We start from the raw sequence: 14504 nt of genomic DNA on the forward strand, positions 1-14504 counted from the left end.
CTCTAGGAGACCGTCCATATAGTGACCGTAGCCTTGTTTTTCACCTGGAGAGAATTCGGCTACAGCTTGTAACATTGAATTGCGACGCAATTTGTGTGTTCCATCGTCAATGTTAGGGTGTTACTGTTACAGTAAACTGGCAGTGGTGCATCGGAAACAAACAGCTTGACCTTTAGGAGACCGTCCATATAATGACCGTAGCCTTGTTTTTCCCCTGGAGAGAAGTCGGCTATAGCCTGTAGCATTTAATTGCGACACAATTTGTATGTTCCATCCTCAAAGTTAGGGTGCAGCTGTTACAGTAAACTGGCAGTGGTGTATCGGAAACTAACAACTTGACCTTCAGCAGATCATACATTTACTCACCGTAGCCTTGTTTTTCGCCTGGAGAGAAGTCAGTTATAGCCTGCAACATTGTACTGCGACGCAATTTGTGTGTTCCATCGTCAATGTTAGGGTGTTACTGTTACAGTAAACTGGCAGTGGTGCATCGGAAACAAACAGCTTGACCTTTAGGAGACCGTCCATATAATGATCGTAGCCTTGTTTTTCCCCTGGAGAGAAGTCGGCTATAGCCTGTAGCATTTAATTGCGACACAATTTGTATGTTCCATCCTCAAAGTTAGGGTGCAGCTGTTACAGTAAACTGGCAGTGGTGTATCGGAAACTAACAACTTGACCTTCAGCAGATCATACATTTACTCACCGTAGCCTTGTTTTTCGCCTGGAGAGAAGTCGGTTATAGCCTGCACCATTGAACTGCGACGCAATTTGTGTGGTCTATCGTAAATGTTAGGTTGCAACTGTTACAGTAAACTGGCAGACTTGTATTGGAAACAAACAACTTGACCTTTAGGTGACCGTCCATATAGTGACTCTAGCCTTGTTTTTCGCCAGGAGAGAATTCAGCTAGAGCCTGTAACATTGAATTGCGACGCAATTTTTGTGTTCCATCGTCAATGTTAGGTTGCATCTGTTACAGTAAACTCTCAGTGGTGCATCGGAAACAAACAACTTGACCTTTAGGAGACCGTCCATATGGTAACCATAGCTTTGTTTTTCGCCAGGAGTGAATCCGGCTTGAGCCTGTAACATTTAATTGTGATGCAATTTGTTTGTTCCTTCGTCACTGTTAGAGTACAGCTGTTATAGTAAACTGGCAGTGGAGCATCGGAAACAAACAACTTGACCTTTAACAGACTGTCCATATAGTGACCGTATCCTTGATTTTCGCCTGGAGAGATGACGGCTATAGACTGTAACATAGTATTGCAACGCAATTTGTGTGTTCCATCGTCGACGTCAGTATGCAACTGTGACAGTAAACTGGCAGTGGTGCATCGGAAACAAACAACTTGAACTTTAGGAGACCGTCCATATAGAGACCATAGCCTTGTTTTTCGCCTGGAGAGAAGTCAGCTAGAGCCTGTAACACTGAATTGCGACGCAATTTGTGTGTTTCATCCTCAATGTGAAGGTGCAACTGTTACAGTAAACTGGAAGTGGTGATATCGGGAACAAACAACTTGATCTTTATTAGACCGTTTATATAGTGTCCGAGGCCTTGTTTTTCGCCTGGAGAGAAGACGGCTATAGAATGTAACATCGAATTGCGACGATATTTGTGTGTTCCATCGTCAATGTTGGGGTACAACTGTTACAGTAAACTGGAAGTTGTGCATTGGAAACAATCATCTTGACCTTTAGGAGACCGCCTATATAGTGACCGTAGCCTTGATTTTCGCCTGGTAAGACGTCGGCTATAGCCTCTAACATTGAACTGCGACGCAATGTGCGTGTTCCATCGTCAACATTAGGGTGCAACTGTTACAGTAAGCTGGCAGTGGTGCATCGGAAACAAACAATTTGACCTTTAGGAGACCGTCCATATAGTGACCGTAGCCTTGTTTTTCACCTGGAGGGAAGTCGGCTATAGCCTGTAACATAAATTGGCGATACAATTTGTGTGTTCCATCGTCAAAGTTAGTGTGCAACTGTTACAGTAAACTGGCAGTGCTTCATCAGAAACAAACAACTTGACCTTAAGGAGACCGTCCATATAGTGACCGAAAGGATGTTATTCGCAAGGAGAGAAGACGGCTATAGCCTGTAACATTGAATTGCGACACTATTTGTGTGTTCCATCCTCAATGTTAGGGTGCAGCTGTTACAGTAAAGTGGCAGTCTTGTATCGGAAACAAACAACTTGACCTTCAGGAGATCATCCATATACTCACCGTAGCCTTGTTTTTCGCCTGGAGAGAAATCAGTTAAAGCCTGCAACATTGAACTGCGACGCAATTTGTGTGTTCTATCGTAAATGTTAGGTTGCAACTGTAACAGTAAACTGGCAGACTTGTATTGGAAACAAACAACTTGACTTTTAGGTGACCGTCCATGTAGTGATTGTAGCATTGTTTTTCGCCTGGAGAGAAGTCGGCTATAGCTTGTAACATTGAATTGCGTCTCAAATTGTGTGTTCCATCGCCAATATTAGGGTGTGACTGTTACAGTAAACTGGCAGTGGTGTATCGGAAACAATCAACTTGACCTTTAGGAGTCCGTCCATATAGTGACAGTAGCCTTGTTTTTCGCCTGGAGAGTAGTCAGCTAAAGCCTGTAACATTGAATTGCGACGCAATTTATGAGTTCCATCGTCAATGCTAGGAAGCATCTGTTACAGTAAACTGGCAGTGGTGCATCGGAAACAAACTACCTGACCTTTAGGAGACAATCCATATAGTGACCGTAGCCATGTTTTTCGCCTGGAGAGAAGTCGGCTATAGCCTGTAACATTGAATTGCGACGCAATTAGTGTGTCCTATCGTCAGTGTTAGGATGCAACTGGAACAGTAAACTGGCAGTGGTGTATCGGAAACAGACAACTTGACCTTTAGGTGAAAGTCCATGTAGCGGCTGTAACCTTGTTTTTCGCCTGGAGGGAAGTCAGGTAGAGCCTGTATCATTGAATTGCGACGCAATTTGTGTGTTCCATCGTCAATGTTATGGTGCAACTATTACAGTAAAATGGCAGGGGTTCATCGGAAACAAACAAATTGACCTTTAGGAGACCGTCCATATAGTGACCGTAGCCTTGTTTTTTGCCTGGAGAGAAGACGGCTATAGACTGTAAAATTGAATTGCAACGCAATTTGTGTGTTCCATCGTCAATGTTAGGGTGCAACTGTTACAGTAAACTGGCAATGGTGCATCGGAAACAAACAACTTGTCCTTTACGAGACCGTCCATATAGTGACCGTAGCCTTGATTTTCTCCTCGAGAGAAGTCGGCTAGAGCCTGTAACATTGAATTGCGACGCAATTTGTGTGTTCCATCGTCAACGTTATGGTGCAACTGTTACAGTAAACTGGCAGTGGTGCATCGGAAACGAACAACTTGACCTTTAGGAGACCGTCCATATAGTGACTGTAGCTTTGTTTTTCGCCAGGAGATTAGACGGCTATAGCCTGTAACATTGAATTGCGACTCAAATTGTGTGTTCCATCGTCTATGTTAGGCGGCGACTGTTACAGTATACTGGCAGTGGTGCGTTGGAAACGAACAACTTGACCTTTAGGAGACCGCCCATATAATGACCGTAGCCTTGTTTTTCGCCTGGAGAGAAGTTGGCTATAGCCTGTAACATTGAATTTCGACGCAATTTGTGTGTTCCATCCTCAATGTAAGGGTGCAACTGTTACAATAAACTGGCAATGGTGCGTCGGAAACAAACAACTTGTCCTTTAGGAGACCGTCCATATAGTGCCCGTAGCCTTGTTCTTCGCCTGGAGAGAAGACCGCTATAGCCTGTAATATATAATTGCGACGCAATTTGTGTCTTCCATCGTCAATGTTTTAGTGCAAGTGTTACAGTAAACTTTCAATGGTGCATCGGAATCAAACAGTTTGACCTATACGAGACCGTCCATATAGTGACCGTACTCTTGTGTTTCACCTGGAGAGAAGTCGGCTATAGCCTGTAATACTGAATTGCGACGCAATTTGTGTGTTCCATCGTCAATGTTAGGGTGCAACTGTTACAGTAAATTAGCAGTGGTGCATCGGAATCAAAAAAATTGACTTTTAGGAGACCATCCACATAGTGACCATAGCCTTGTTTTTCGCCTGGAGAGAAGTCAGCTAGAGCCTGTAACACTGAATTGCGACGCAATTTGTGTGTTTCATCCTCAATGTGAGGGTGCAACTGTTACAGTAAACTGGAAGTGGTGATATCGGGAACAAACAAGTTGATCTTTATTAGACCGTCCATATAGTGACCGTGGCCTTGTTTTTCGCCTGGAGAGAAGACGGCTATAGAATGTAACATTGAATTGCGACGAAATTTGTGTGTTCCATCGTCAATGTTGGGGTACAACTGTTACAGTAAACTGGCACTTGTGCATTGGAAACAATCATCTTGACGTTTAGGAGACCGCCTATATAGTGACCGTAGCCTTGATATTCGCCTGGTAAGACGTCGGCTATAGCCTCTAACATTGAATTGCGACACAATTTGTGTGTTCCATCGTCAATGTTAGGGTGCAACTGTTACAGTAAACTGGCAATAGTGTATCGGAAACAAACAACTTGACCTTTAGGAGACCGTCCATATAGTGACCGTAGCCTTGTGTTTCACCTGGAGAGAAGCCGGGTATAGCCTGTAATATTGAATTGCGACGCAATTTGTGTTTTCCATCGTCAATATTAGGGTGCAACTGTTACAGTAAACTAGCAGTGGTCCATAGAAATCAAACAACTTGACTTTTAGGAGACCATCCATATAGTGACTGGAGCCTTGTTTTTCGCTAGGAGAGAGGACGGCTATAGCCTGTAACATTGAACTGCGACTCAAATTGTGTGTTCCATCGTTAATGTTAGGGTGCGACTGTTACAGTAATTTGGCAGTGGTGCATCGGAAACAAATATCTTGACCTTTAGGAGACCGCCCATATAATGACCGCAGCCTTCTTTTTCGCCTGGAGAGACGTCGACTATAGAATGTAACATTGAATTGCGACGCAATTTGTGTGTTCCATCGTCAATGTTAGTGTGAAACTGTTACAGTAAATAGGTAGTGGTGCATCGGAAACGACCAACTTGACCTTTAGGAGACCGTTCATATAGTGACCGTAGCCTTGTTTTAGGCCTGGAGAGAAGTCGGCTAGAGCCTGTAACATTGAATTGCGACGCAATTTGTGTGTTCCATAGTCACTGTTAGGGTGCAACTGTTACAGTAAACTGGAAGTGGTGATATCGGAACAAACAACTTGACGTTTAGGAGACCTTCCATATAGTTACCGTAGCCTTGTTTTTTGCCTGGAGAGAAGTCGATTAGAGCGTGTAACATTGAATTGCGATGCAATTTGTGTGTCCCATCGTCAATGTTATGGTGCAACTACTACAGTAAAATGGTAGGGGTTCATCGGAAAGAAACAAATTGACCTTTAGGAGACCGTCCATATAGTGACCGTAGCCTTGTTTTTCGCCTGGACAGAAGACGGCTATAGACTGTAAAATTGAATTGCAACGCAATTTGTGTGTTCCATCGTCAATGTTAGGGTGCTACTGTTACAGTAAACTGGCAATGGTGCATCGGAAACAAACAACTTGTCCTTTACGAGACCGTCCATATAGTGACCGTAGCCTTGATTTTCTCCTGGATAGAAGTCGGCTAGAGCCTGTAACATTGAATTGCGACGCAATTTGTGTGTTCCATCGTCAACGTTATGGTGCAACTGTTACAGTAAACTGGCAGTGGTGCATCGGAAACAAAAAACTTGACCTTTAGGAGACCGTCCATATAGTGACTGTAGCTTTGTTTTTCGCCAGGAGATTAGAAGGCTATAGCCTGTAACATTCAATTGCGACTCAAATTGTGTGTTCCATCGTCAATGTTAGGGTGCGACTGTTACAGTAAACTGGCAGTGGTGCGTTGGAAACGAACAACTTGACCTTTAGGAGACCGCCCATATAATGACCGTAGCCTTGTTTTTCGCCTGGAGAGAAGTTGGCTATAGCCTGTAACATTGAATTTCGACGCAATTTGTGTGTTCCATCCTCAATGTTAGGGTGCAACTGTTACAATAAACTGGCAATGGTGCATCGGAAACAAACAACTTGTCCTTTAGGAGACCGTCCATATAGTGCCCGTAGCCTTGTTCTTCGCCTGGAGAGAAGACCGCTATAGCCTGTAATATATAATTGCGACGCAATTTGTGTCTTCCATCGTCAATGTTTTAGTGCAAGTGTTACAGTAAACTTTCAATGGTGCATCGGAAACAGACAGTTTGACCTTTACGAGACCGTCCATATAGTGACCGTACTCTTGTGTTTCACCTGGAGAGAAGTCGGCTATAGCCTGTAATACTGAATTGCGACGCAATTTGTGTGTTCCATCGTCAATGTTAGGGTGCAACTGTTACAGTAAATTAGCAGTGGTGCATCGGAATCAAAAAAAGTGACTTTTAGGAGACCATCCACATAGTGACCATAGCCTTGTTTTTCGCCTGGAGAGAAGTCAGCTAGAGCCTGTAACACTGAATTGCGACGCAATTTGTGTGTTTCATCCTCAATGTGAGGGTGCAACTGTTACAGTAAACTGGAAGTGGTGATATCGGGAACAAACAAGTTGATCTTTATTAGACCGTCCATATAGTGACCGTGGCCTTGTTTTTCGCCTGGAGAGAAGACGGCTATAGAATGTAACATTGAATTGCGACGAAATTTGTGTGTTCCATCGTCAATGTTGGGGTACAACTGTTACAGTAAACTGGCACTTGTGCATTGGAAACAATCATCTTGACGTTTAGGAGACCGCCTATATAGTGACCGTAGCCTTGATATTCGCCTGGTAAGACGTCGGCTATAGCCTCTAACATTGAATTGCGACACAATTTGTGTGTTCCATCGTCAATGTTAGGGTGCAACTGTTACAGTAAACTGGCAATAGTGTATCGGAAACAAACAACTTGACCTTTAGGAGACCGTCCATATAGTGACCGTAGCCTTGTGTTTCACCTGGAGAGAAGCCGGGTATAGCCTGTAATATTGAATTGCGACGCAATTTGTGTTTTCCATCGTCAATATTAGGGTGCAACTGTTACAGTAAACTAGCAGTGGTCCATAGGAATCAAACAACTTGACTTTTAGGAGACCATCCATATAGTGACTGGAGCCTTGTTTTTCGCTAGGAGAGAGGACGGCTATAGCCTGTAACATTGAACTGCGACTCAAATTGTGTGTTCCATCGTTAATGTTAGGGTGCGACTGTTACAGTAATTTGGCAGTGGTGCATCGGAAACAAATAACTTGACCTTTAGGAGACCGCCCATATAATGACCGCAGCCTTCTTTTTCGCCTGGAGAGACGTCGACTATAGAATGTAACATTGAATTGCGACGCAATTTGTGTGTTCCATCGTCAATGTTAGTGTGAAACTGTTACAGTAAATAGGTAGTGGTGCATCGGAAACGACCAACTTGACCTTTAGGAGACCGTTCATATAGTGACCGTAGCCTTGTTTTAGGCCTGGAGAGAAGTCGGCTAGAGCCTGTAACATTGAATTGCGACGCAATTTGTGTGTTCCATCGTCACTGTTAGGGTGCAACTGTTACAGTAAACTGGCAGTGGTGCGTTGGAAACGAACAACTTGACCTTTAGGAGACCGCCCATATAATGACCGTAGCCTTGTTTTTCGCCTGGAGAGAAGTTGGCTATAGCCTGTAACATTGAATTTCGACGCAATTTGTGTGTTCCATCCTCAATGTTAGGGTGCAACTGTTACAATAAACTGACAATGGTGCATCGGAAACAAACAACTTGTCCTTTAGGAGACCGTCCATATAGTGCCCGTAGCCTTGTTCTTCGCCTGGAGAGAAGACCGCTATAGCCTGTAATATATAATTGCGACGCAATTTGTGTCTTCCATCGTCAATGTTTTAGTGCAAGTGTTACAGTAAACTTTCAATGGTGCATCGGAAACAGACAGTTTGACCTTTACGAGACCGTCCATATAGTGACCGTACTCTTGTGTTTCACCTGGAGAGAAGTCGGCTATAGCCTGTAATACTGAATTGCGACGCAATTTGTGTGTTCCATCGTCAATGTTAGGGTGCAACTGTTACAGTAAATTAGCAGTGGTGCATCGGAATCAAAAAAATTGACTTTTAGGAGACCATCCACATAGTGACCATAGCCTTGTTTTTCGCCTGGAGAGAAGTCAGCTAGAGCCTGTAACACTGAATTGCGACGCAATTTGTGTGTTTCATCCTCAATGTGAGGGTGCAACTGTTACAGTAAACTGGAAGTGGTGATATCGGGAACAAACAAGTTGATCTTTATTAGACCGTCCATATAGTGACCGTGGCCTTGTTTTTCGCCTGGAGAGAAGACGGCTATAGAATGTAACATTGAATTGCGACGAAATTTGTGTGTTCCATCGTCAATGTTGGGGTACAACTGTTACAGTAAACTGGCACTTGTGCATTGGAAACAATCATCTTGACGTTTAGGAGACCGCCTATATAGTGACCGTAGCCTTGATATTCGCCTGGTAAGACGTCGGCTATAGCCTCTAACATTGAATTGCGCCACAATTTGTGTGTTCCATCGTCAATGTTAGGGTGCAACTGTTACAGTAAACTGGCAATAGTGTATCGGAAACAAACAACTTGACCTTTAGGAGACCGTCCATATAGTGACCGTAGCCTTGTGTTTCACCTGGAGAGAAGCCGGGTATAGCCTGTAATATTGAATTGCGACGCAATTTGTGTTTTCCATCGTCAATATTAGGGTGCAACTGTTACAGTAAACTAGCAGTGGTCCATAGGAATCAAAAAAATTGACTTTTAGGAGACCATCCATATAGTGACTGGAGCCTTGTTTTTCGCTAGGAGAGAGGACGGCTATAGCCTGTAACATTGAACTGCGACTCAAATTGTGTGTTCCATCGTTAATGTTAGGGTGCGACTGTTACAGTAATTTGGCAGTGGTGCATCGGAAACAAATAACTTGACCTTTAGGAGACCGCCCATATAATGACCGCAGCCTTCTTTTTCGCCTGGAGAGACGTCGACTATAGAATGTAACATTGAATTGCGACGCAATTTGTGTGTTCCATCGTCAATGTTAGTGTGAAACTGTTACAGTAAATAGGTAGTGGTGCATCGGAAACGACCAACTTGACCTTTAGGAGACCGTTCATATAGTGACCGTAGCCTTGTTTTAGGCCTGGAGAGAAGTCGGCTAGAGCCTGTAACATTGAATTGCGACGCAATTTGTGTGTTCCATCGTCACTGTTAGGGTGCAACTGTTACAGTAAACTGGAAGTGGTGATATCGGAACAAACAACTTGACGTTTAGGAGACCTTCCATATAGTTACCGTAGCCTTGTTTTTTGCCTGGAGAGAAGTCGATTAGAGCGTGTAACATTGAATTGCGATGCAATTTGTGTGTCCCATCGTCAATGTTATGGTGCAACTACTACAGTAAAATGGCAGGGGTTCATCGGAAAGAAACAAATTGACCTTTAGGAGACCGTCCATATAGTGACCGTAGCCTTGTTTTTCGCCTGGACAGAAGACGGCTATAGACTGTAAAATTGAATTGCAACGCAATTTGTGTGTTCCATCGTCAATGTTAGGGTGCTACTGTTACAGTAAACTGGCAATGGTGCATCGGAAACAAACAACTTGTCCTTTACGAGACCGTCCATATAGTGACCGTAGCCTTGATTTTCTCCTGGATAGAAGTCGGCTAGAGCCTGTAACATTGAATTGCGACGCAATTTGTGTGTTCCATCGTCAACGTTATGGTGCAACTGTTACAGTAAACTGGCAGTGGTGCATCGGAAACAAAAAACTTGACCCTTAGGAGACCGTCCATATAGTGACTGTAGCTTTGTTTTTCGCCAGGAGATTAGAAGGCTATAGCCTGTAACATTCAATTGCGACTCAAATTGTGTGTTCCATCGTCAATGTTAGGGTGCGACTGTTACAGTAAACTGGCAGTGGTGCGTGGGAAACGAACAACTTGACCTTTAGGAGACCGCCCATATAATGACCGTAGCCTTGTTTTTCGCCTGGAGAGAAGTTGGCTATAGCCTGTAACATTGAATTTCGACGCAATTTGTGTGTTCCATCCTCAATGTTAGGGTGCAACAGTTACAATAAACTGGCAATGGTGCATCGGAAACAAACAACTTCTCCTTTAGGAGACCGTCCATATAGTGCCCGTAGCCTTGTTCTTCGCCTGGAGAGAAGACCGCTATAGCCTGTAATATATAATTGCGACGCAATTTGTGTCTTCCATCGTCAATGTTTTAGTGCAAGTGTTACAGTAAACTTTCAATGGTGCATCGGAAACAGACAGTTTGACCTTTACGAGACCGTCCATATAGTGACCGTACTCTTGTGTTTCACCTGGAGAGAAGTCGGCTATAGCCTGTAATACTGAATTGCGACGCAATTTGTGTCTTCCATCGTCAATGTTAGGGTGCAACTGTTACAGTAAATTAGCAGTGGTGCATCGGAATCAAAAAAATTGACTTTTAGGAGACCATCCACATAGTGACCATAGCCTTGTTTTTCGCCTGGAGAGAAGTCAGCTAGAGCCTGTAACATTGAATTGCGGAGTAATTTGTGTGTTCCATCATCAATGTTAGGGTGCACCTGTTACAGTACACTGGCAGTGTTGCATCGGAAACAAACAATTTGACCTTTAGGAGACCGCCCATATAATGACCGTAGCCTTGTTTTTCGCCTGGAGAGACGTCGGCTATAGCCTGTAACATTGAATGCGACGCAATTTGTGATTTCCATCGTCAATGTTAGTGTGCAACTGTTATAGTAAATAGGCAGTGGTGCATCGGAAACGAACAACTTGACCCTTAGAACTCCGTCCGTATAGTGACCGTAACCTTGTTTTTCGCCTGGAGAGAAGTCGGCTAGAGCCTGTAACATTGATTTGCGTCGCAATTTGTGTGTTCCATCGCCAATGATAGGGTGCAACTGTTACAGTAAACTGGCAGTGGTGCTTCGGGAACAAACAACTTGACCTTTAGGAGACCGTCCATATAGTGACTGTAGCCTTGTGTTTCTCCTGGAACGAAGTCGGCTATAGCCTGTAACATTAAATTGCGACGCAATTTGTGTGTTCCATCGTCAATGTTAGGGTGCAACTGTTACAGTAAACTGGCAATAGTGCATCGGAAACAAACAACTTGACCTTTAGGAGACCATCCCTGTAGTGACCGTATCCTTGTATTTAGCCTGGAGAAAAGTCGGCGATAGCCTGTAATATTGAATTGCGACGAAATTTGTGTGTTCCATCGGCGATGTTAGGGTGCAACTGTTACAGTAAATTAGCAGTGGTGCATCGGAATCAAAAAAATTGACTTTTAGGAGACCATCCACATAGTGACCATAGCCTTGTTTTTCGCCTGGAGAGAAGTCAGCTAGAGCCTGTAACATTGAATTGCGGAGTAATTTGTGTGTTCCATCATCAATGTTAGGGTGCACCTGTTACAGTACACTGGCAGTGTTGCATCGGAAACAAACAATTTGACCTTTAGGAGACCGCCCATATAATGACCGTAGCCTTGTTTTTCGCCTGGAGAGACTCGGCTATAGCCTGTAACATTGAATGCGACGCAATTTGTGATTTCCATCGTCAATGTTAGTGTGCAACTGTTATAGTAAATAGGCAGTGGTGCATCGGAAACGAACAACTTGACCCTTAGAACTCCGTCCGTATAGTGACCGTAACCTTGTTTTTCGCCTGGAGAGAAGTCGGCTAGAGCCTGTAACATTGATTTGCGTCGCAATTTGTGTGTTCCATCGCCAATGATAGGGTGCAACTGTTACAGTAAACTGGCAGTGGTGCTTCGGGAACAAACAACTTGACCTTTAGGAGACCGTCCATATAGTGACTGTAGCCTTGTGTTTCTCCTGGAACGAAGTCGGCTATAGCCTGTAACATTAAATTGCGACGCAATTTGTGTGTTCCATCGTCAATGTTAGGGTGCAACTGTTACAGTAAACTGGCAATAGTGCATCGGAAACAAACAACTTGACCTTTAGGAGACCATCCCTGTAGTGACCGTATCCTTGTATTTAGCCTGGAGAAAAGTCGGCGATAGCCTGTAATATTGAATTGCGACGAAATTTGTGTGTTCCATCGGCGATGTTAGGGTGGAACTGTTACAGTAAACTAGCTGTGGTGCATCGGAATCAAACAACTTGACATTTAGGAGGCCATCCGTATAGTGAGTATAGCCTTGTTTTTCGCTAGGAGAGAAGACGGCTATAGCATGTAACATTGAACTGCGACTCAAATTGTGTGTTCCATCGTCAATGTTAGGTTGCGACTGTTACAGTAAACTGGCAGTGGTGCATAGGAAACAAACAACTTGACCTTTAGGTGACCGCCCTTATAATGACCGTAGCCTTGTTTTCGCCTGGAGAGACATCGGCTATAGCCAGTAACATTGAATTGCGACGCAATTTGTGTGTTCCATCGTAAATGTTAGGGTGCAACTGTTACAGTAAACTGACAGAGTTGCATTGGAAACAACCAACTTCACCTTTAGGAGACAGTCCATATAGTGAGTGTAGTCTTGTATTTCACCTGGAGAGAAGTCGGCTATAGCCTGTAAAATTGAAGAGCTACGCAATTTTTGTGTTAAATCGTCAATGTTAGGGTGCAACTGTTACATTAAACTGGCAGTGGTGCATCGGAAACGAACAACTCGACCTTTAGGACTCCGTCCATATAGTGACCATAGCCTTGTTTTTCGCCTGGAGAGAAGTCGGCTGTAGCCTGTAACATTGAATTGCGACGAAATTTCTGTGTGTTCCATCGTCAATCTTAGGGTGCAACTGTTACAGTAAACTGACAGAGATGCATTGGAAACAACCAACTTCACCTTTAGGAGACAGTCCATATAGTGAGTGCAGTCTTGTATTTCACCTGGAGAGAAGGTACATATACACGCTGCGCTACTATCGACAACAGACGAGAAAAATTTCTAAGTCCGCAGACGGCGTTATCCCGAACGCGCGCACAGTAATATTAGGCGCCCGTCCCTCAGCGTACAGATAAGAGCGTGGGGCAAACATGTTGCGTAACACTCCTTCACGTAATATCACAGCGGAGCCTATGCGGGTTGCATACTCAACAGTCACCATGTATGCCGATGCTGCTTCAAGTTTTCAAGTTCCTTTAATACCCCCCCCCCTTTTTAACCCCCTAAACACATTGTAAATTAAATCAAACTGTTGCCTCCTTGAGCCCCCGGTTCTCGATGTAAGTCGTGATGGTTCGTGGCTGACGCTACAGATCAATCTTTTCAATAAAATATGTACTTCAAACGTTGAGGAAAAGGGGGGTATTAAAGGAAACACATTATAAAGTTCTTCACACTTTAATGTTTATAATAGTGCGTTAGATCACCAATCAGTTTCACTTCTGAACAAACACCCATACCTTTATACCATACAGCAACAGATTCCATCTCATTAATTTTGCGATGGTTCATAGTACTAAAGTCCGCAGTGTTTGTTCAGAAGTGAAACTGATTGGTGATGTAACGCACTATTATAAACATTAAAGTGTGAAGAACTTTATAATGTGTTTCCTTTAATACCCCCCTTTTCCTCAACGTTTGAAGTACATATTTTATTGAAAAGATTGATCTGTAGCGTCAGCCACGAACCATCACGACGTACATCGAGAACCGGGGGCTCAAGGAGGCAACAGTTTGATTTAATTTACAATGTGTGTAGGGGGTTAAAAAGTGGGGGTATTAAAGGAAGTTGAAGCAGCATCGGCATACATGGTGCCTGTTGAGTATGCAACCCGCATAGGCTCCGCTGTGATATGACGTGAAGGAGTGTTACGCAACATGTTTGCCCCACGCTCTTATCTGTACGCTGAGGGACGCGCGCCTAATATTACTGTGCGCGCGTCCGGGATAACGCCGTCTGCGGACTTAGAAATTTTTCTCGTCTGTTGTCGATAGTAGCGCAGCGTGTATATGGCCGTGGAAAACGGCTTCGCCGTCAGTCTGCGTTTGTCGCTGTTTGAAGATGCCTCGCTCAAGGAGATACAGAAGAAGAAGTCGCGCAGTGGTGTATAAAGCCATTGATAACTTGCAAATGTGATCGCATACCGTACCTGGCATGTTTATGCTGTTGCAAACAAAGACTATGGTAAATGTTATTTGACGTCTAACCTGCCATTTATGTTTACTACTATGAACCATCGCAAAATTAATGAGATGGAATCTGTTGCTGTATGGTATAAAGGTATGGGTGTTTGTTCAGAAGTGAAACTGATTGGTGATGTAACGCACTATTATAAACATTAAAGTGTGAAGAACTTTATAATGTGTTTCCTTTAATGCCCCCCTTTTCCTCAACGTTTGAAGTATATATTTTATTGAAAAGATTTATCTGTAGCGTCAGCCACGAACCATCACGACGTACATCGAGAACCGGGGGCTCAAG

The sequence above is a fragment of the Schistocerca gregaria genome, chromosome 8 (genome assembly GCF_023897955.1).
Source record: "Schistocerca gregaria isolate iqSchGreg1 chromosome 8, iqSchGreg1.2, whole genome shotgun sequence".
In the NCBI taxonomy this organism is placed as follows: domain Eukaryota; kingdom Metazoa; phylum Arthropoda; class Insecta; order Orthoptera; family Acrididae; genus Schistocerca; species Schistocerca gregaria.